The sequence below is a fragment of the Catharus ustulatus genome, chromosome 2 (assembly GCF_009819885.2).
Source record: "Catharus ustulatus isolate bCatUst1 chromosome 2, bCatUst1.pri.v2, whole genome shotgun sequence".
NCBI classification, from domain to species: Eukaryota; Metazoa; Chordata; class Aves; order Passeriformes; family Turdidae; genus Catharus; species Catharus ustulatus.
Window position 1 is genome coordinate 19,025,383 of NC_046222.1, and position 24,920 is coordinate 19,050,302.

The window sequence follows — 24,920 nt, forward strand, 5'->3', positions numbered from 1 at the left end:
GCTCAGCCAGTCTGGCTCCAGAGCCCTTGGACATAGCCTGCATGAATGAGATGACAAACTCAGCTCAGCTTAGTTTGGCTCAGCTCATGCTTTCCAGATCAGCTCAGCTCATGTGTCCAAGACAGCACTTGGCCACCCCAGCTCATTAGGAGTGAGGGATATGCAAGGAACAGTGGCTACCTTTAGTGGTGTCCCTAACAAGGCATTTCTTTCTCTTGTGTCAGCTGTTGCTTCTCCTGCTAGGTCTTCTTCCCCTCCCCTACAGCTTTTCTGGTTTGCTTCCTCCTGAGGCTTTAATAAGAAATGAGGTTGAAGGAGGCAGAAGCAAGAACAATTGCACAGAAAGGATATCAGGTATCTGAATTCCTCCTGTGTAGATAAGTACTTCTTAGCAAATATGGTCAAAAACGTTTGGTGGAAGCAGCTTTATGTTTGATAGTATCAGCTTGTTATAACTGGGACATTTTGCAGGAAATATTGATTATAATGATATTTCACTTTGAACAAAATGGAAAGTAATGAAACCACCTTCTCGTTTTCTGTAAGGCATCATTTCTCTAATGTTTTGAAATGACAAGCTGATCAGACTGGAACCCCTTGGCTCCATTTTGGAGTGGTTTTTACTGCAAATTTTCCTTTTAAATAAAAAATTATAACTGACAAATGTCAAAATAGAAAGCAACATTTTAATTTAAAACATTTGTGGGGAAGATTCTGAAAATAAACATGTTCTGATCTAATGTGGAAAGAGTCAAAATCCTGGACTGTCTCTGAGACAGAAATTCTGGCTCCTGCATAGCTCTGATAATATCCAGAGCTGTAGCAAAGCATTGATCCTGGATTCCTTGACCAGTCAAAACTGCTTTTGTCTGTGTGTGTGTGTTTTCTGCAGATGGCTTCCATCCCTCTTTATTGTAGCAGTTCCTAATATCAGCCAAAAATATCTGCACAAAAGCCTCTGTTATGTCTCTGGGCTTGAATTCTGGCCAATGTTACATATATGGAGAATAGAAACCCAGTATCTTGAATGGCTATCTTTTGCATTATACTGACAGAGCCTGAGCTGGATAAAATGCAGTGTGCAAACTGAAATTGAATGAGCCATAAAGACTGAAATTATTCATTTGGGAAGTATGTTCTGAGTGTCACTGACACCTTTGAGATCAGGGAAAAATAAATAAAAGCATTTTCTCTTTTGTTATTAGTTTGTATCTTTGCTTACTGAATTGTGTGCTAAGAAGCCAGAAAGGTCCTGCAAGGGACAGAGAATGTAAAATTTCCATTATGCTGTTGCTCTGTGGCAGCATTTGGTATAGGTGAAGTGCCTTCTAAAAGCAACCTCTGCACAGGGAATGCAAAATATGAAGCAGCTTGCAAACTGCATGGCTTTGTCTCTCATTATTGCAGAAATAAAACTTCCTTTTAGGCATTGCCACAAAAACAGGGGTTCCAGATGCAGTTTCGTATTACAGACTGGCAACAATAAAGATATGGATTTTCTAGAAGTGCTATTTTCCATTCCAACAACCCTATTAAATTCTAGAGTTGTATGTGTTCCTTGTTTTAGAATTAATACATCTGATAAGAGGATTGCTTGTCTGAATCCTCCACAGTGCCAGGGGAGAAAGGTGCAGGTTTTTAGAGTAAGATGTCAGCTGGAGTACTTAGGCTTTTCTAAGCTATATGCATTTCTAAAAAATCTCTATCTAGTAGTCACCAATTACTTTCCACTGACTGTAGTTCGTAGAGCAGGAGAATATACAGCTTGAGAAAACAAAGCTGAAACCATCTATTCATTATTCTACAGATTTTTGCTGCCTTTCCTTACAGTACCAAGAGGTTTCCCATGGCATATATCTCAATAACCTCTGCTAAGCCATGCAGGACTGCTCCTCGTAGGTGGGCTGCTCTCAGCAATGGTGCAGCCTGGTCAGCACACAGCTTCCCCAAATGGCTGGGTGCCCCAGCACCAGAGGATGTGGCTGTCTGGTGGTCCCCAGACCTCCAAAGCTGTCCTTGCGGTGCAAACAGATGCTTTTTGCTGCAGCCCAGGTACTGGGAGGTGGACAAAGGGCTGTCAGGGCTCAGGCATTGCATTGGTGTGCCAGTGATTATTACAAATTACAGCAAACTCTATGTGGTGTTTGGAGCATGTTGCAAGCTCCATTTGGGAGATTCTCATCCATTTTGTTCAGCTAAACCCAGGGGATCCCGGATCATGCAAAGGACTGCAGAGTTTAAAGTATTTTCATATCTCTGGATTATGTTTGGGAGAGAACGGTGTCATGCTGAAAGCTTCAAACCAGCATGGAGGAGAGCAGTATGGAGGGGGTTTGGCCTTAGAAACACATCCACAAGCCCCAGAGGGAGCCGTGTGCTCTGTCCAAACTGCAGTGCTGTCCTAGTGGGAGCCCACTTCACCCCATCTGGGAGAGACTGCAGGATGGGATGGCACAAGACAGGTCATCAGACATAAGGTTTCCAAGACACTGAAGTGACAGAGAATTTTTCTCTGTCATGGGATCATTCGAGCAGCCCCTGTTCCACCCACCTTTATCATTACTGAAACAATGGATGGCATAGCTTGCCTGCTATTGTCTGGGTGGCAAATACATTTCAGGAAGGGAAAGAAAGGTGGGTGTGAAAAAGCTTGACTGATATAATTGTCTCCTATTAGCTCAAACATTTCTCATCCTTTTCTGTACCTTTATCCAGACTAAAGACAAGGGACTGAGTAAAGATATTATCTGGAGTTGTCTTGTTTGTTGTTTAAATTTCTATTTTTTTAAATTGGAAATGAATATTTATACTCTTCAGTATCAATGGTAGTTTTAATGAAACAAAATCCTTCAACACTTTTATCCTCATTTTAATTTCTACCAGTCCCTAGGAAGCTCCCCTCAACAGGCTAAACACTTAGATTTAAATGACATTTCCTTGTTCACAAAAGCAATGATTTCTTATTTGATTTGTGTCACTGGGAAACGTGACATAATTCTTGGGACAGATGGGATCTTGTAGGTTAGGTTATATTAGTCTTGAGTTATCACATGAATCTTATTATTCTGTGTAGGTGTCTCATCTTTTTTTTTATGTTTCCATCATATTCCGCCAAAGCCTTTGATGTACATTCAGAAGCAGATTGAACTGTGGCAGGCAGTTTCCCTCTCTAGCTTCTGCCTTGCCCTTTTCTGGGAAACATCTGCCCCTGCAATATGGGCCGTGGGGCTTCTCCTAAATCCATGCAGTTAAGTGCCAGGCTTATTAAAGGAGATTTTAATCTATTTTGATTCATGGCAACACATAACCCTGCACAATGTGATGGTCAAGAGGTGGCTCAAAAGCCACCCAGTCACCTCAGCTACAGGGACAGCAGCTTTCAGGAGGTGACAGAGTGGACAACGAGAGAGTACAGATCACTTCAGCAGCAGGACTTCAATCTGGCAGTAAATGTGTGGCAAGATCTTTAAAACCTCCCAAGGAACAAGAGTTACAGGACAGCAAAATATTAATATACTTGTTCCCCCGTCAATGTAACGTTTCTTTCCCCTATGGTCTGATGACAGGATGGTGGGAAGCTTAAGCCATTGTTAGGGTGACAGCCATCTTCAGCTTTTTCTTGAATTTTCTGATAACATTCCAGTATAAAATCCAAAGGAGGAATAGCAGCATTTTCTGTCATATGTAGCTGATGTGAAATTGTGTGACACTAAAGTACAGGAGGAAAACAAAATCTTGAAAGCTGATAATCCCTGCACTTTGTTGGTTACAGAAAAGCCAGGTTAATCCCAAAATATTGCTGCTGTTTCTGGTGCTGACATACCATCTGCTCTTTGTGCTCGACTTGACCAGGCATGAACTTTAAAGCCCTTCTTGTAGATGACACTTATTTGTGTCTTCAGACATTTTACCTTCATGTAAAACACACTTCTGCTTTTGCTTGTAAAAACCCGTTTGCTTTAATGATGTGATAATTGCCAGCAGCAGCAACAGACACTAGGGGTTGGTTTTTGAATTCTCTCTGGGAGGGTTTTGGTGGAGCCCAGTGCTAACTCAGGGGCACCAGTGTGGTCTCCTGCTGGTTTGCCAGTGTGTTTGCCTTGTTCCCAAGCGGTAGACAGAACCAAGACCACTTAATTTTGGCAACTATGAATAGGAATAGGCAAAAAGACTTGCTTCAAACTGGCTGAAGTACTTAGAGCAGCTGCCTCAAGAACTGATGGGTAAATCCCCTGCAGTGGGTTGTCTTTTAACAGAAAGTTGTACAAGGATAGTACAGTGCCATTTCAAACAAAAGCTAATATTAAGCCTAGCCAGACTGCAAGTAACCCAAAAATTACTCTATTTCTATAGTAGAGCACGTTTTGAATGCAGTTGCCTGACCAAACTGGAATGGAAGTGAAAAAAATTCTTTTGGCTTAAAGGAAGCAAAATTACTTTCTGAGATCAGTACTGCACCTTGCTTTAGAAAGCATCTTATTTTTGAAATTTTCTATAGCAATAAAGCAATTTATTTAAACTCCTTCTAGCAGCCCACAACCCAATTTTCCTTCCTCATTACAAGTGTTTATGACAAACACATCATCCAGGATTTTTCTGTGTATGCAGACATGAATACAGCTTTCCTAAGTAATAGGATTGCCTGTTATATGCCAGATACACATTTAACACATACATTTGTAATGCAATTATTGATGCAATGGATTAAATATGGAAACTACTAAACCCCAGAAGAAACTAATTTTCACTCACTGATAGGCTAGAAGGATTCATGTACACTAGGAGGAACTAGTGCAACAAATAGAAAATGTAAACTGTGACAGTATTCTTTGATTTATCAAAATTATTGGAACAAGTCTGTATGCCAAAAATAGACCAGTTTGAAGCTGTAATAAACCAAAAATATTTTAAATAAACATAAATACAAGTGTATGCAGAAATTAGGTTAAAAGAACAGTTTTAAGACTGCAGAGTCACTTCACGAAAAAATCAGGAATTGTCAGAATTACAATGATTACCAAGAGATAAATGTCCACTCCACTGCATCTATGTATCATGGCATGGTTTTTAATGACACAGTTACATATAGATTTTTTCCAAAGGACCGTGCCTCATTCATCATGCAGGATGGATGCTGCTCACTTAATCAGCAGTTATTCAGTCTCTTGTTTACTCCATATTACACAAATGAGAGGATTCAAGCCTTATTTGCTGCACCGTATTTAAAGCCTTCTCTAAAGACAGAATTTTCAGTTGCCTCCTGGGCTTTTCTATTGAGCTCATCCCTCATGTGTTATCTGAGCACTTTGCAATGAATGTATTTATTTATACAAGACCCTTGTGAGAATGAGAGATATTATTAGCTCTATTTTACAGATTCACAGACAAAATTCTCTTTTTTCAGTCTGAGGCACCTATAGCCAGATTTTTCCAGTGTTCTCAGCTTTATCTGTTTAAAGCAGAGTTCAGGTCCTATTGAGCTCAGTTGCAGCTGGAATACTCAGCATTTCAGGAAACTAGGCTCCAGAACATCAAGTCAAATACCCAGAATTTAAAACACAGAGAATTTCTTTCTGCTTAGAGGAACTTTGGTGTTTGCTGTTCCTGATTTCTTGTCCAGTCCATTCCTTGCCCCTGATCCTTTCCCCTCTCCCTGACTGCTGCCCTGCCTCCTCCCAGGCATATGAGGGGAACCAGTGTCAGGTGTGGCCATGAGATGGCTGGTCAATGCAAGAGGCAGAATTCAGAAGGTGAACAGCAAGAAGGGGTTCAAAGGGGGAATTTAGAAACTTTCTCTGGGTGGGTAGGCATGGTGTTAGAAAAGCAGTGCTCAGCTGGAGTTGATACTTGTGAGGGCTATCAAGGAAAATAATAGAAGCTTTACTGCTAAACAGCAATAAGAGGATGAACAAGAAAAACATGGACCCATTGCTGAATGGGGCAGGTGATTTAGTGAAAGGAGACAGACACCAGCCTGTATAGAAGAGAAAATTCCCAGTGAGAACAGGCAGGCTGTGGAGCTGCTTGCTGAGTGAGGCTGAGCAGGCTACATCCTTGGAAGTTTTGACGGAGGTTAAATGGATACAGCCCTGATAAGCTTGATCTGACTTCATGACCGACTCTGTTTTCAGCAGGAGTTTGGTTTAAGGAAATTCCTAGAGTCTTTCCCACAGAATAAGCATGCAGTTTCATCACCACTCTATCTCACAAGCATGTTTTTCTCAAAAACCAACAACTTGTCTAAGATTTTGTGCTCTTTTAAGCATTTGAACTACAGCACTTTTTCAGAAACTTAACTGCAAGGATCACACTTTAGTCCTGGGCTGGTTCATGTCCAGCAGGGTGGGCATTTGGCATTTATTTAAATTTTCCCTGCACATATGAACTGAGAGATTCTCTTCTTTTGCAATGGGCGACAATGAGGTGAAATTTGTAAATTTTATTAGTGGGAAGAGGAAAATTACATTCCTGACATGAGGACCACAGTTTCTTTAAAATAGGAGGATGCAGGTACTTTTCAAATTGAGGTTGGGTGAAGGTGTCAAAAACCCAAAGCAACAACAACAAGAAAAACAAACAAACAGGAAAAAACAACAACAAAAAAGAAACAACAACAACAAAAAAACCCTGGGGGAAAAAAAGTTGCTTTCCCCTAACCTCAGATAAAGAGTGGTCACATTAACCACAAATAAAGAAAGCCACCACCACCACTAGTGGAAGGAATATTTCCACTAAATAGTTGTAGCCTTGCACGCCTGTAAGCAATACAGGTATGACCTGGAGTTGAGAATAGTCTTAAAATATATTGTGATCTCCGAGCCACCTAGGACAAGAGGTTTTGTAGGAATCTTTCTGCACATTACTTTCCCATTATAAACATACAGCAAACAGGAAATATACTGGTACAAAAGAAGGGCAAATCTAAACCTGACTCAGCTGTGGTTCTCTTGAGTGCACAGCCTGAAGCATCTCCTTGTTCCCACAGAAACATTTCTGCATATTCTCTTTTTGTGTGCAGTACTGTGGATCAAATGAAAATAAGAAAACTCCTTAAAGAATTTTTCCATCTATAAATGGATTTCAGACATTTCAAAGTGCATTGCCAATAAAGATGTAGTCTAAAGGTTTGAAAATACAGAAGATTGCATAAGTATGAAGTTGTACCCTATCGATTCCTTGCTCATTTTCTCTCAACCAATAGAATGGTATTAAGCTACTGTGAGGGCAGAGAACATGTTATTTCTGTATGAGTGCAATTTACTTTAGTTATGTGTACCTAAACATACACACACACAAACACGTGAAGAAGCAGTTACACCAAACTAAGAGAAGGAACATTTACCCGAGGAACACATTAGTGCAGATAGATTTCCATCATTAACTAAGCCAGTTTTAAACCCATGAAGGTTTTTCACCCTTCAGTAGATATGGTTACATAAATATCACTTCCTAGTTGAGTGCTTATTAATGTTGATGCTGAAATCCATATTAGGCAGTTACCTCTCTTCCAGAGTGGAGGTCCCTGCAGAAGCCGTGTTGCTGCTGGGAAGCTGAAATACTCCTGGAGTGTCAATAACCTGCACATCCCCTCTCCACTTTTCTCCTAACACCCACCATTTTTTAACAGGAGCACTTTGGGGGGCAGTGCTCTCCAAGTGGATGTACATGTGAGTCCAATGAGATTGTTGGGATCTAGATGGGGCTGCCAAACCTCAGCGGCTCAGCAAGCAACCAAGTTGTTCAAATGGAGAGCAATATAATCTTCACCAACACCCTCAGGTTTTAACATTCACAGCTCTGGCCACTGTGAGCAGTGACTACGTCCTTTCTAGCCCACAGGAAATAAGTTGGAAGACCACTTTGTCCCTTTCTCAGATGGGTTCACAACTTCATGCTGAGCCATGCCCTGCAACACGACTGAAGTTCAGCCAGGACATGAATGAATGAGTGCTTAGATGTCACTGCAGGCTTAATCCCTGTGACTTTAATTTCCTTTACCTTTATAGGGTGGCAAGAGGAAGATGTAACTTTTAAATTTTTGTAAGGGAATGAATCTTGTGGCTGTAGGGGCTGGCCTTCATTGAAGTAACTTTCTATTTACTTTCAAAAAAATAAAGCTTTAGGTTTATTGGAATCATTCAGTGAAAAAGCACAGAAAGAACAGGTCATCCTCCTATCTCTCATTTCCTCTGCTTCTTTTCTACCTCCTCATATGGTTTGAAGGGGACTTTTTGACATCTGGTCTTCAATTTGAGGCTGTTTTTGGCACTAATTTTTAGTTTCACTGGGAGCATTTGAACTCTAGAATAGCATTTCTCTTATCTTCACCACACCAAGTAGTTACTGCTACAAAAGCCTGGTACTTCCCAGCTGAGGCAACTGCTGCTACTAACCTGCTTTTTGTACTGAACACTGAGTCATGCATTAGGGTCAAAATGAGATTTATTTGTCTGAGTTAGAAGAAATAAATAAAAATTGAGAACAGACAGTAGTTATTGACAGTCAGTTGGTACCTAGTGAATGATATTCTTGAGTTAGCAAGGATTCATGTGTTCACTGAGTAACTTTTTTCCTAAATACAATTGCTCTTGGAGATATCTGTGATGGTACTAATTCTATAATTATAACCCTCTCTATCTCTTCAGCCTCTTCACTTCCTGCTTGATAGTTTTGCATCTTTAGAGAAGTCCAAGAAAAAGATCTGTTTTTCACAAGAAGAAAGTATGATGTGCATCATGAGAAAGTCTCACTGACACGTGGTTCCTCGAACCTCTGGCCTTATAGTAGGTTTATGATTTTGACTGGGGCACATACAGTTTGTCAGACCTTGCTGGTAACTTGCTGTGAACATTTTTCAGTTTTCGGTTGTCAAAGTGCATTTAAAAGATTAAAGCATGTAATGAACAACATTGCTCTTTGTGGATCTTGCTTGGCCCAAGGCCATTGAACCAGGGACAGGGCTGGTGTGGGAAGTTGCTGTGAAGATGAAGGTGCTGGAAAGTTGTGTGGCTCTGTGCTCCCAGAGGGCTGATGTAGGGGAACAGAAAGGAAATTGGCCAGGCTAGGAAGGTTTTTTTTTGAGGAAAAGTTTATAAATGGAGGCTGTGCAGTGAAGAGAATAAGGATTCACAGTAGTTTTCAGTGGTAATCTTGTTCTTCGTTTTTTAAACAAACATCTTTGTTCTCTTCAGAAAAAGAAGTATGAATAAGAAGGGGCAGGATGGTAGTATAGAAAGCAGTGAATGCTAGAGAAAAGGTAAATCAGTTATGCCTACTTACTGTAGTACAAACATAAAAGATAATAGGATATTGGAAACGTGTCTGTCAAAGCAAAGAAGCCAGGGAGAAGGGCTAAAATACAGTGAGTTACTTATTTTCTGAGTTCAATCTCCATAACAGACATTCAAAAACAAGCCTAGACTGTTATTTTTAAGGGCTACAATACAGTTATTGCACATCACATCGATGCCAGGGCAGAGGTGGCTGGGATTTGTTCAGGGACAAAAGTGCAGCAGCTCAAGGTGACAACTCAATTGTCAGATCCATTCAGATGCACTACAAAGGCAAAGAGGATATGAGTGACATCTTTGTAACGTGGTAGTCCAAGGCCCCTCTACCAGCTCTTGCAGTACAGGGAGGCTCTTCAGCCTTGGCTTTGTGAGAAGTGTGTGCTTCAAGGGGGGGCTGCTGTGGAGGTTGGAAACCACCAGTGCAGTCAGCAATCCCACAGGTCCCTATGAAAAGCTGTTCTTGGGCAAAAAAGGAAAAAGTTCCTAACCATGCATCGGGGAGGGCAGAAAGCTTGCTTGGGCTCAGGCTCTATCTCCATGCTGCCCCATGCATCAATGCAGCTCTTGTGGGATGCATCCTGCAGTGTCCATAAAGTCCTGGTCCACTTTGGCAACAGCAGCTGACAAAGGGCAGAGGGCTGTTGGGGAGTTACTGCTTCTGCAGACCTTTGATCTGAAGGGAAGTGAGTGAGATGCTGCCCAGAAGGCCTAAAGGGGAGTAGAAGTTTATGGAGATGACATTTCACTTTATGGGGAGCCAAAGAAAGGACATGATGTAATCACTTCTGGATAGTATCTTAAAGGCTCCTGGACTCCAGTGGGATGTAGAAAAACATGGACTGTCAGAAGTGAGGTAGTGGCTGGGGAGCAGTCCAGCACAGGCACTTTTTTCTGAAAATCCTGATGCAAGCTTTAAGATGTTCTTGAAATGGACACTCAGAGAAATAAAGAGCTCAGAAATTATGCTACTTGGGAGCTTTGATTGGAATAAATTACAATCAGGAACATCATCTTTCATAAAATAAGCTCTTTTTGGTTCAAACCGCTTCTGCTCCTTGTGAAGCATCAGAAGGCAGTAGAATTACTTTGGTGTAAAGTTATTTATTTCCAGACTTCTGGTAGGCTGCAGTGAATTATAGTTACTGAACCAGCTTTTATCTAAGGTTCCTGCAATTGAGCAATTAACTTTCTGACTTTTACACTAAAGCAATTCGTGTAAACAGATTGTGGGTATGAAGCAAAATGTTTAGCAAGTCATAAATTGTGAATCAGTTGTTGATTTGTCCTTTTTTTGTTTCTTTTATTTTCTGAACAAAACATGCATTTTCTGTCCGTAGTAGGATTTTTTTCCCTAATGTATTGAAATGTGCATATCTTTGGGGTAGAAGAATCCCCAGAAAGAGTCTCAACCCCTGGTAGTTTACCATGATGGGTGAGAGGATGCCTCTAAGGAACAGGCATCTGGGGAATCGCTACAAACAAGATTCCATTGGTTATGATGGAATATAAATTTATAAGCAGGAAAAGATTAGCTTGCATTTACCACAAACAAGAAAATGTGGCTGTGCAGTTAATGTGAGGCAGGTCAGGCAATATAAATTAATCTCCTTTCTTATCCTTCCTACTTCAGTGAGTAGCCAAGCCTATAGGATAAGTAATGTATCTCCTTTGCATGATGATACCTCCAATCCTTTGTCCTTGCTTTGCAGAGCTCAACAGTATTGCCATATAAAGTGCCATCAATATCATAGAAGCTTGCCCCTTTTGAATATATGGGGCACCTTCAGAGTTCCTGAAGATACAAGCCTTGTTTAATTTAGGCTTTGGCTCACAGCTGCAAGAGCTACCTCGATGGTAACTTCTAGAGAATGGTAATATGCCTATTGACTTCCTCTAAGACTAGTCCTTGCACCCTTCCCAGAAGATATTGCACTATGAAGATTATGGAGCAGAACATGATAAAAAGGACTTCTCTGACTCCTTTGACTGTTTAATAATTAATTATATGACCTCTGTTTAGAAGAAAACCCAAGCTAATTAATGCATACTTCAATAGATTGCATTGCCTATAATATGACTATGATGTATAATGTAAATTTAGGGAATATGAAGATTGAGTGTGGATAAAATGTCCATTGTACACCATCACAAGGATTGTAAGAGCACTTCTTTGCAAATGTCTTCACTCATTCATTTTATGGCACTCTGCATCACTATGTAATCTCGTATAATTGCTTGAAAAAACACTTAGACTTCTGGCCCCTTGGGGTGCAACTGAGTCAAAGAGACAAAAAAAGGTCAGTGTTTGAGCAAGGACTGAAATTTTCTGAACGTTCCCTGAAAATTAAAGTGTTTCTGCAATACCTCCCACAGGAGGGCTCACCCCAGTGGTCTACATCCTATGTATTTTTAACCCAAATTATGTAGCTTTCATCCAAACTTGAAATATTTTCTGCCACCTATTACTTTTGCATTATTTTTGTCCTATTATCTGAAAAAAAAAGTGCTTCGGATCAATCAAAACTCAGAAATGTCTTCTGTTAAGTTTCTGAAAGCAATTTTAAAAAAAATCTTCAGAATGTTGGAAGGAGTAAAACAAATTCTGTTATCTCCATTTTCAATGTAGAGATGTGGAGGAAAGAGTGGAATTCGTTTTCTCTAGGTGCAGGGTTGTTGGAGGATTGAGGATGGTCTGGTGTTGTTGAACCCTAGTTTGGGTTAGACCAACAGCCACGCTTTTAAACTCTCTCCTAGAGTTTATACATTGTCTCCATGGCAGGTTGGGCGTTTTGTGCTTTAGGTACTCTTAGGTGCACAGAATTGACTTCCTGTGATGGTCATCTGGACCCTTTGGATAATTAACTCAACAGTTTGTGTAGGCAGAGAAGATAGGGTTCTTTTTCTTTCTAAATCTCCTCACAGGTGTGGACTATCTCATTAGCTAACTTTGTTATTTGACAGTTGGGAAAAGTGTCATGAGGTCTGAATGACTGCAATTACTACTCACCTTGTTCTCTGTGCCTTGACTCAAATGCCTTTAGGTAATTTGCAAAATCCCAAGATAAAGGCTGATATGCAAACACCATTCCTGAGATAAATGGCAACAAATGTTCTGTATGACATGCTTTATTTTTGAGGCACCCAGATAACACAGTGATTGGTGTCTGGTTAGACAGATGGGGTTTTATTACTTTTCTCTAATCCTTTAAAGTTGGATATTATATTTTGAAAATGGATTCGACACTTGGTCAGAGTGCTCAGAGTGCTCAGAGGCTTGAGAGAGGTTGTACTAATTTACAAAGGTGGGCAAAAGGCACAAGAGTGGTGAGGGCTAAACTGCACTTGCCTGCAGGGGTGAGAAATGACATGTAAAAGTCTAGGCTCAATATGTCCTGTCTGGGTGAGTGAGTAGTAGAGGTGTCTGTCTCTTGGCTGCAGGTCCCTCCAGTCAGTTGTCATCAGGGCTCTGTGTCAGCTCTTGGGCTATTGGCTTTTGCCTCATCAGCAGCCTCTGTGCCTGCAGTCCTGCCATGCTGCAGTGCTGAGCACGACCCTGACTGTGCACAGAAACCACCCTGCTAACTGCAGACTGGGAAGGGCAAATCAACACTCACACCATCCAGCCTGACAGCTGGCCTAGTTGTGCATTGGCAGTCCCCAGTCACAGCATTCCATGCAAATGTGAAAACTCTTTCAAGGTCAAATCTGAGTTGTTCACAATCATACCATTCATGTCAGTTCAGTGGTGAGAATTAGCTGTGCCTCAGATGTAACTTCCTTTTTTCTTCATCCAGCTTTTGAAAGACATTTCTCAAGTAGTGTTTCTGTTGTGAATTTGGAGTGACATCCCAAAATGAGGAAACCACCACTTAAGTTATTCCTCATTAATGCTTGGTTTTTCTCTACATAGACAATAACCCCATATTTATCCCACTTTTTTCTCTCTTTCTCTCTCTTTCTCTCTCTTTCTTTCCCTTTCTTTCCCTTTCTTCTTTCCCCTTTTCTCTCTTTCTCTATTTCTTTCTCTTTTTTTCTCAGAAAAAAGGGGAGTTGAACAGAGATACTTTTTCAATTTCAGTGAGACAGCTCACCCCACCCCCTTTTTTCTCTATTAGCTTACTATAATTAATTTAAGCAGAGTGACACGGTTTTAGAGGTCACACCATTGAATTTAAGACAGCTGAGACATGTCTAATTTAGTTGGCCTGTCTACATAGGCCTACTGAACAATCAGTGGAAGCAGAGATGCCTTTGCAGGGGCACCTGAAATTTGAGTCACCTCCTGAAGGAGTTGTCTTTCTGGGTTAGTTATGTTGAGGCTTATGAACACTCAGTGCTGGTGAGCACCCTAATTTCACCTGAACGCGAACATGCTTCTGTGTCTTTCATGCCAGTTATTTTCTCTTTTCTCATCCTTTTCTAACATTTTGATCAAAGTAAAAAGCAAACTCTGATGGTTAAGAAAAACTGATTTACAATAGTTAATTTTGGTGCATTTCCCTGTAGTTTTCTGGCTAAAACTATTTGCTGTATTTGATATAATGTGTGAAGGGTTTTTTGTTGCTTTGGAACACTGTTTTCTAGCAAAATTACCAGTCTGCTGTCAAAATATTCAAGGTTAAAGCCAGCTATAGAATAAAGCAGCTAGTTTCTGTTTTTCCCATTATCTTTGGACAAACACAAATTCCAGTTTCTCAGGCTGTTAACTTGGCATCTTTTACCAGAGGGGAGTTCAGAGAGCATATGAACAAAATGCCAGAGGAGTATCTTCCCCCTTTTAGGATGCTGACCACACCTTAGTGAATCTCCTGTGAGGGAAGAGTTGAGTGTACTAATGACAAAATGGCAAATGTGCAAACTCCCTCAAGGAGCACTTAAAAAGCTGCTCCATCACAGCAGTGTGACTTGGACATGAACAGAGGATTGTTCTCTTACTTCAGATTCCAAGCAGCCATCAACTTTACTGCACATTTCTACCTATGTGAGTTACAAATTAGTGACAAATACGTTTGAAAGCTAGTCATTACCTCAATCAGTAAATTATTCAATAGATGTATCAGTGTGATTAGTCGCTCTCCGTTAATTACAGGAACAATAATTAGCTAATAAAGGAGTCCAATCATTCATATAATATTGATTTTTCATTGTTTTGGAGATACTAATTTTGAAAGTCCTTTGAATCTATATATTGAGAAAACACCCAAAAATACTTCTAAAATAACTTTTTTTCAGGCTACAGGGAGTGTTTTACTCTCTTCTATTTCTTTCAGACAAACTTATGCTTCTGCCATCTTCTCAGCAGTGTTGAAAAACAATGAAATGATCTTCAAATGTAGTCTTAATAGTGAATTGTGTTAAGAAGGTTGAGTGAAGGATGATTAAACCACTTGCTGCTTTTAATCACTTCACTTCTGTCCAAATCTAAACTGACAAAAACTGGCAAAGAAGGATGGGTATGTCAAAGACATTGTATTTCATTCCTATAAAAACACAGTTTGCTCTGAAATTGCAGATGCAATTCCACAGGATATCATACTTCTCCTCCCTAAAATTAGCACCTGAGGGAGAATGCATAGTGAAGGCACTTTTTTAAACAAGATTGTGCCAGTTGGTTCCTTATATTTTGTATAAATTGTGCTTCTCAGGATCTTCAGCCCAACTTTATAGCTCAGTCACAAACCCAAGTCTAAAAACTCTGAGAAAAGATGCAGGTCCTCATGGGTCCAAAAAAGCCATCTTGATACCCCAAGAGGCATTTGCAGGTCCAGCTCAGTGTGTTTGGCTTCCCCACACAGGGTCAAGCTAAGGACAATAGTCCAGCATTGGATGATGGAGTCACTAGAGACAAACTTTCAGAAAACCTTCCCCTTCTCCACAACTTTCCTGATATTTTAAAAACTGTATGATTATCTAAGTTTTTTTGTTTTAATATTTTCATTTTCATTTCACCTCTATCTTTACTCTGAAAGTCTCTCTTGACTCCTGCTCCAGTTCTAGCTGCCCTGGGCAACAACTCCATTAACATATCACTAATACCCTCCACTTATTTATTTAAAAAAATAAAAAATTGAAAAAGCACAGTTAAATCTCAGAAGACTATGATCATCTTTAACCTAGCATAGTCTAGTAGTTAAAGCAATATTATAGAAGGCAGGAATATCTGCACCTGACAAAAATTCCCTCAGAAAATCATATAAGCTCTGTATCACATCTTCTTTATATGTAAGATTTATACCTGATGAAGTGTTGTGAAACATCTATATATAACATGCATTGTTTTGCCCCACTTCATTTCCTTACTATGGCTGCTGAATACTAATTACATGACTTGAACTTCTCGTTTTGGTGAGTCTCCTTGCATGTTTCACAACAAAATCACCCTTCATTCATTGTTTTCCTTTCTCCATTTTACCTGATAAAAAAAAAAAAAAAAAACTATTAGAGGAACACAGAAAGCCTGCTGCATTGAACTAGAGGTACCTAGGCCAATTAATGCTTTAAACATCAAAAACATAGTGGATGTTTAGTTTTCAGACTGATTTTAAGGATGGCTTCTCCAAATAATGAGAGGAATACAAACCCTTGTACATTGAAGCTGATGTTCTTCAATGCATAGATCAAACCCCGGCATTGCACTGGATTCTTTGTAAAAATGTGCAAAGGTCTTCAAGTTTTATCTGCATAAAACACTGCAGAAAAGTGAAAATTGTAGGACTGATTTGAGCATTTCTGATAATTTTGCCTGGATGTATGTGACACTAGCAAAATTGCACCACCTCTGATTTCACATTACTGCTGTTGTTTCTTTGTTCTTTCTCTCTCTCTCTCTTTTTTTTTTTTTTGTAAGTTCCATGAGGCTTGCATGGGAAGTATTAGTCAAGAGAGGCATTACTGCTGCTGAGAAGGTGAAATATGTGTCACTGATGAAGAGGGGGACAGATAGATGTGAGTGAATACATCTTCATCTCTGATACTGGGTAGATGGAGGGTGGAGGAATATAGTGTTGTAGATGATAAACTGTTGTAGATACAACTACACCATTCCCCTTGTGCACAGTACAAGGGAAAAAGATTAATTCTTTTTGAAGCTGATGTACTCAGGATATGGACAAATTGGGGTAGTCAGAACCAAATTATACCCCTATTGCCATTCCCTTTATATAGCACTTCAGGTATCACCACACTAATGAGACTCAACATCTTCCTCCTGGCTTTACAAAAGTCTCTTTTCAGGCCAAATTTATCTCCTCACACTTCTGCTGTTGGCACACTCCTGAGGCAGGAGTAGATCATTGAGTAAACACTAAGCTCAGTCAGCGCAGTTGCTGCAAATGCTCATATTTGTCATGACGGAGATTCAGTGGGATTTGAAATGATGGCAAATTCTGAGCTCCCTGAGCATTTCTATTGCACAGGCCCTGTGACCTGGCTGAGGCCAGTCTTACTCACTAATCTTACTTCTCTTTGCCCAGAAGGCTTTACACCTGTGTGACTAAATGAAATATTAATTTCTTTTTCTGCAAAAGTGTACCTTCTTATGCTGGAAAACAGAAGCAATGCAAAAGTGATTGGAACAATTTGTCTCAATTACTTTGTGTAATCTTGGATTTAATCTCATTTAGAAAAACTTAAAAGAAATTCTGAATTATTTTTCCTTTTTTTTTTTTTTCTTCCTGTGCTTAGTTTTGACACTGGAAAGAACTAATCTTTTCTCTTTTGCCATACAATTATAGCAAAAATACTTAACTTATTTTAACTGCACTTGCATTTATTTTATCAGAAGTTCATCTTCTTCCAGATGCATTTACAAATACATACAAAACTCTATCCACACTAGACAAATAGTCATAACATAATCTTCAGGTGTAAAAAGTTCCCTATAAATCAAATACTTCTTGCATATTAGAACAGGCACTCCAACAAAGAGAAAAGAAAATTAGGAGAAAGAAAATAAGAACCTGAATAACCAAGAACTCTGGCATGCTTAAAGACAGACAAGTGAGGAGAAAAGGCTGGGTACCTGAAGAACAACTGGTCCTTAAAAGTGAGATTGAAGCAAAGAAGACATGAAGCACCCCAGCCTTTTCCTCAGCTTTTGTCACTATGTTTCCCCTGCAGCCAAAAAAAGATGGAGATTATCCTTAGCCCCCCTTTTGTTGTTAATGTATTTATAGAAACTTGTAAAATTTTCATCTACAACACTAGCCAGATTAAATTCTACTTGGCGTTTGATTCTTCTAATTTTTTTCTGGTATAATCTCATAACATCCATGTAGTCCTGCCATGTTCCCTGCCCTTTCTTTTAAAGTGCATTTTTTTCCTGCGTTCCAGAAAAAACTTCCTGTTTAGCCAGCCTTGCCATTTGGGACATGGGGACAGCCTTTAAGATTTCCTTCTTGAAGAGTGTCCCACCTTCCTGGACTCCTTCCCCTTAGGGACTGATTCTCAAGGGACTCTACAAACTGGTTTTCTGGAGAGGCCAAAGGCTGCCCTTCAGAACTCCAGGGTAGTTGATAACTCCTCTCCTTATTTCTCTGAGAATCAAAATTGTGATTACTACACCCAAGAGAGGTCCCAAGCACCAGCCCTTCCACAGTCACAGCAGGTCCAATGGGATGCTTTCCCTAGCTGGCTCACTCACAGCTGTGTATAGAACATTTTGTCTGCCTCTTCATCCTGGCTAGGTGGTCTATAACTCACTCCCAACCTGATTTCTGCCTTCTTGGCCTTCCCTCTGATTCCTGCTCATAAACGTTCAGCCCTATGGCTACCATGACTCATCTCTAACCACTCAAAACACAGGGCTACTTCCCACCCCTCTTTCCTTGCCTGTCACAGTAAGGTTAGAAGGGATCACTGAATGTCATCTAGTCCAACCTCCCTGCTCAAGCAGGGTCCCCTGGAGCACACTACTCAGAGATGTGTCCTGGCAGCTTCTGAATATCTCAGTGAGGGAGACTCCACACCCTCCCTGGGCAGCCTGCTCCAATGCAGTGACCTGCACAGGGAAACAGCTCATCCTCATGTTTGGAGCCTCCTGTGCATCAGTTCCTGCCCATTGCCTCTTGTCCCATTACTTGGCACCACCGGGCAGAGCCTGGATCCTTCTCCGTGACACCCTGCCTTCAGATACTTACAGACATTGGTGAGGTCCTGTTTCAGCCTTCTCCAGGCTAAGCAGCTGTCCCTCCTGAAGAGTTTATAGCCATTCATTGCAGCACTCCAGGCTTGGACTCAAAGAAAGCTTTCATTTGCTGGAGAGAGCAGAGCATGCTGTGAGTGCGCTTGATCCCTGTCGAGTGTGATCTGCCAGACAGCAGAGGAGGAGTTCTCCTCCACGCCATCATGGTGAGCACTCCCACAGCAAAGGACAGAATGGGTCCCTCCGCTGAGGGACTGGCATAGTTCTAAGTTTGGTAAAACAAATGTGTATTTTTCCAACACGAGACATTTCTGATGTAGAAGCTGGTCCAGAAGAATTTCAGCAAACTCTGTGAGTGCGAGACACCTTTAGAGACCATTCAGCAGCATTCACATGCCTCTCCAAGCTATTTAATTTACTGCTGTCATCTAAATATCCTAACAATCCTGGAAATATTTCTTTATAGTCATACATTTTGGCAGCTGTAATAATTAATGCCTGTGGAATAAAAGGTGTGTCTATAAATTGCTGTATATTTTTGTGTAGGTAGCTGCACATAAATGCAACCACAGGCATCCGATAATCATAAAAAAAAGTCTGAATGCTGAATTCAGATCCAATGTGCCTATTGATTAAAATGCCAATAACAGCTATGTATTGTAAAAATTAGGGTCAGATTGCAAGATTATACATGGACCACACAAGGAAATTACTTGTTTAGATTATGTTATTATCCCTAGTGAAAGTAATCCACGTAATTGTTCTGTCAAGTAAGATTTTTACACTGCAAGTTAGAAAAGTGTGGGGGAACCTGTTAACCCCACTTGTCTGACCTGTTCCTGTCAGAATTATTTTTAGTTGGAGCTTTAGAATGAACAAACCACATAAAATCTATACCCCCTTTCTAACATTATTATCCCCCCTGCTGGCTTAATTTATGTGTTTAATTCTGGTTTGCTGGGTGCAATATGGCTAATTGCTTGAGAACTGTGCAACCTTACAAGTGAAATTTTGCTTTTATAATTTGTAGCACATCAAGTGTAATAATGTTCATTTAATTTCTGAAAAAGATAATTATGCTAATAGAATTATTTGAATAAAAATTCACACTCTACGCAGGATAATGTCCTGTACCTCTTATTTTATACTAATGCAAGTCTGTAAGGAATTTTTAATAATGCACTTCAACTCAGGGCCAGGAAGGGCTAGACAGAAACAAAGGACTGACAGGTCTTAAATGGGACAAAAAGGCTTCAGAGGTCTTTGCAGCAAAAGCTGCCAGAAGTGATGCAGGTATTGAATTTGGATAGATGCTACAAGATGCAGTAAGCAGCCCTGGTCACGTGGGGGGATGTGGTCTTGCTATGTTTAGCTAATAAAGTTAAAGTGAGGGAAGAAAAAAAGACACTGCAGGTCAGCAATTGCATTACATGCCAGCAGGGCTTGTGAGGTGTAACCCTTCATGCAGACAGCCTCCCCAAAATGTGTGGCAGCTGAGAAGGGCCAGCACTGTGTGAGACTGACCATGCAGAAGCTGCCACCCACAAGGATGTGGCCAACAACTTCTTCCATCACTCTGGAGAGGCAGCTGGATGGAAAGCACAGTGGCAGGAGAGGAACAGCACCTCCCTTAGTCCCAAGGAAATGCAAAATCTGCTTTAGAGCCATCCATTAGGCAGCAGTTAGGCATGATGGCTTGGAACTGGCTCATAAGGCACCACACATATTGCTCTCTGATGCCCAGACATGCTCCTTGCTGGACAAACTCTGTTTCAGCATTTGGGCAGTGTCCTCAGAAGCAATACTGACCAACAAAGAAGCTTTTAGGGCTGAGGAGGGTCATTGTGAGGCAGGGTTAGCCAGGGGTGTAGGGCTTATGTAGCCCTACATAAGCCAACATCTCATCAGCCTGAGAGATGCTCGTTCAGGCCGTGCCATGCTCCCAAGCCACAGCTGAAGCATCCTGAGAGATGCCTTAGGGCTTTTGCTGTTCAAGGATGGACATCAGTTTAATTTTCCTGGAATCATTAGGATTGTTGCTGTACCAGGTGACTGCTTGCAGTGGGGAACTCAAGCCTCCAGCTAAGCTCTCTTTGCATTCAGCCTTTAGGATCCCTATGCAAATGAGGTGTTAATGCAGCATAGCCTGCTGTACTTTGTTTTGGATGAGATCAGTTGTCATTGTGACCAGATTTAAAAATGTGTGATCCCCATCTCTTCCCAGAGTAAACCTCTGTCCCCTGGCTCTTGCATGTGCTCAGTAAGAGGCTGGTATCTGTCAACACTAAACCACACTAAAATCTGCAACATTATACAGTTCTTGCTCCTAAAATTGTACTGTTAGGGGGTTCCAATGTTGATTATTGCATTCGTAGCAATTTCCTAGACTTGAAATGAGGAAATGTTGCAAATCCTCTGTAAATGGTTTAAACAGGGAAGCATGATAAATGAAAATATCTAAAGGTGGTGACTTTTATACTAGAGCAATATAAAATACCACGATTAATGCCCAGAGTGTCAGTTCATGTTTTCTCCCTGAATTATTTCAGGAGGGTTTTTTCACATGCCATTACTATATTTACAGGTGATAAAAGAGCAGGATTGGCATCCTAGGAGCTTGAAAAAACTGTTTATCCATGGAAAGGGTGTTGTTATGAGCAGCAAGTTTTGCACAACTTTCTTCCTTTCACGGTGTTTTTGTCCTCCTCCTTCTGCACTAAGTTAATCATTCACAGAATTGGTGATTTCAAGGTCACAAATAAGGAAACACTTTTTGCAGCTTCTCGTTTTTGCTGGAAAAGAGGGGGGACTGAGGTCAAGCCTATTCATTTCACAAATGCTGGCTGACATTAATATCTGAATGCTTTCTTGATTTCCTCTGTTGGGTACGGGAAATAGCTTTAATATCTTGTATACCACAATGTGGTAGCTATTGCCTTTTAATGTTGATCCCTGTAGACCATCAATCCCTAACTAGTGTGGCTACTTACTGAAACTGAGATGGTTTCACACTGATTTATAGGTAAAAGATTCCTTGTCTCATGACTAATTCCTCAAGTTGTATGGTTCCACTTAATTTTTTAAATTCCTTTGGCAATCAATCACTTCTGATTTTTAGGTAGAACTCTTCACTGATTTGATTGTGGAGTACTTAAGAACATTACTGGATTATATAGCCACGTGTTTTTATGGAGCTGAGTTAATTATGTCAGAACATTTGTTTTTGAGATTTTTTTTTTGTTTTATTTTCCTATGATAGCTTTAAATACAAAGTGCCTTATAACTGGGGAAGAACAAGTTTCTATGAAATAAAAATGGCTATGGATCCTCACTGAAAACACATAGTGAGGCTATTTTTACTTTCATTGCTGAGTTTTGCAGAATAAACAGATTACAATAAACAGAATACAGAGAGATGATAGCATTATTATTATTATTTATACAGCACCATAAATGTGCATTCTGCTTAACATACAAATAAAAGCTATCTCAGGAGATCACTTCAAGTTCAACTCCAGCATAAAGCACAACTTTCTCCTGAACATTTCCTTTTTTTCACTGTTGTTAAGAACAAATGTTTCAGACTGGAGTGCATTAAACTGAGGAACTGAAATCCATACCAAGGCTCAAAAGGAACTTGATTTGATCGTACTACTTAAATGTATAGGCCAAACTCTGTGATAAAAATCCTCCTGACAACAGGGAAGGCTACAGCTGATGCAACACTCCCACCAAAGCTGCTGGAATCCAGGAGTGCTCTGAACTTTTGAAAATTAGGAAGATTTTCAGTGTTTTTAAAGGTGATGCCTCATTGTAGGGCATAACGTCTCACAAAAATTATTGCAATATGTCAAACTCTGTATTAAGCACAGTGTTCACTTTCAACCAAGATCTTAATAATTTAAAATTTTTTAATTTCTTATTTTTAAAGAGAATAAACACTGAAGTGATTCAGGCCCAGAGAAGCTCTGTGAGATAGGAAATGCTGGAGATTGAATACATTTAGAAACCCCAGCTGGAGCACTGATCCAGGTGATAAGTTGTGTAAGCTCACCTCCCAAGGTGTTGAGAACATGTACATGCACTCTTGTTACCCATAGACATGAGCTGGGAGCCACAGGGGTGAAGGGAAAAGCTCACTCCAGAGGAACAAAATATTCCAAACGAACAGCTTCAAAGGAAAGTCACTGAAAATACTAACCAGGTAACACAACAAATTACGGTAATTTCACGATTACAAGCCGCACGGACTATAAGCCACATCTCCGGGTGTTGGCAAACATTTCGTTCTTTGTCCATAAATAAGCCGCACCTGAATATAAGCCACTCTGTTGTTCGCAGCGAGGACCCGCGTGCAACAAAGTTGCCAAATAGTAACAGAATCGCGGCATGGCGGGGTTTACTGGCTTGGCTAAGGTTGTGCAAGCTCGGCCCGCTCCAGGCTGCCAACGGGGCCAGGTGGCCCAGCTCAGTGGGGCTGCTTGGCAGGGCCGCTTGGGGCCGGCCGCCTCTGCCTCCGGGCTCGCTCGCTCGCCCGGGCGCTGCCCTGTGGTGGCAGGCAGGGATGGAGCCCGCCGGCACCCGCGGCGGCAGTGTTGGGAGGGGAAGGAGCCCCCCCGCTCCTGCCATGGCAGGCGGGGACAGGAGCCCCCCGCTTACCCCACGGGCCGCGGGGATGGCAGCACAGAGCCCCCGCCTCCTCCCTGAGCCGTGGGGATGTCAGAACAGAGCCCCCTGCCTCTCCACCGCCTGAAGGAGGGAGCTTCCCTGCCTCCCTCTCCCCACCCCATGCTGCCCGCATTGAGCTGGTCCCACCCGCCGTGCAACAGAGTAACCAATTTGTAACAATCGCAAAATCCTGGGTTTTACTGTCAGGTGCTCAACTCGGCACCTCGGTTTGCACTTCCGGGGTTGGAAATGTCAGAAAATTATTCACATATTGGCCGCTCCTGAGTGTAAGCCACATTTCCGGTGTGGGAGCAAAATTTTAGTCAAAATGGTGCGGCTTGTAATCATGAAATTACTGTAATTGGAAATTGAGTTAAAATAGTTAAAAATACTAATTAAAAGAAATGTCTATATATTATAGTGTTTATAGATTTCCGAGGGAGGAAAGAATGGTTGTTGGAAAACTTTGTAATTTGCAAGGCAGTAAGAGGCACTGGAAGGTGCCAAGCCCTTTGGGGATAAATCATGACCAAGCTTCAGAAGTCAGGAAGGGATATGAGTTTCAGTGTATCTGCACCTAGGATCTTTGGCAGGACGCAATGTTTTGTGTGCCAAAGGGACATCTCTTCAGAACAAATTCTTTCTTTTAGAACTTAATTGTTAATGTAAAACCCCATTAGTACAATTGTGGCAAGAAGATTTATCTAACTTTAATGTCTTGACAAACTGGGTAGTGCCTCTAAATAGCCTTTTTTTTTTTTTTTTTTTTACACCTGTGGAAATTCACCCAATCAAAAAAACGAACTCCCTTCCCTTTGAGCAAATGAATTGTGCTGCTGTTGGGGCACTGAACATTTACTGCAGCAATGAGAAATATTGTCCCAGTAAGAATACCACCCTAATCACACAGCTTTTCAGCATGATACAAATATAAACCCAATTCAAAACCTTTCCCCTGAACACAAATACTCAGAGCAGGCTCCCCAGAGCCATCTTCGTCTGTTGTTCCTGTTTTCTCACACAGATGTCACAGGAATGCTGAGGCTAGAATTTTGTAGCTCCCCTAAACATGAGATAATGTTATCCTTTCAAATCATTACTGTCAATTAACTAAGAATTCCTGCAGTGCCAGCTAAGCAGTGATGGAGAATAGACTTCAATATATTCTAAATCTGTACTGAAGAACAGGGGTATTTCATTTTTCTCTGTGCAAGAGTTTGTTTTGAGCATATGCACCATCCATGTCTTGAACTCTTCATAAACTGCAAGAGTAAACAGAGAGTGCTGTTTTACAGTGTTCAAAAAGTCCTCCAGATACTGTGCTTGTCTTTAAGTCACGAACAAAATTGATTTGTGAAGTCTGTATTGAATACTTCATTTTCAGTAAGAACCTGTGGAAGCCTATTTTTCTAAGAAAGGGAAGGAAAAAAAGCAAGTCCTTGCTTCCAACCAAGTAAGACCTGACACAATTTCAAGTAAATATGTACTAGCACTGCATTATATCCTCAAGTTGCAAAAGTCAGTAGCCTGGAAATGTGCATCATTCCAAATCTGAATGGATGAAAGGGCTTTGGTTCTCAAGGGTTTGTCCATAACAATTCAGACCACGTTAGAGTTTGGGAATTTGTCCTTTTCTATTAGTTTGACCTAGGGGTTAGGAAACAACTCTACTGGAAAAAATTCTGGACTCCTGTGAATTTAGTAGAACTTTTGTAGTCAGCCATGTCTGGAGTGGGATTTTCTTGATTGTCTGAAACAACTGGAAGCAAATAGCACAGTCTGAAGGGAAGTTCTGTAAAACCAAGGAGAAAATTTCTCTT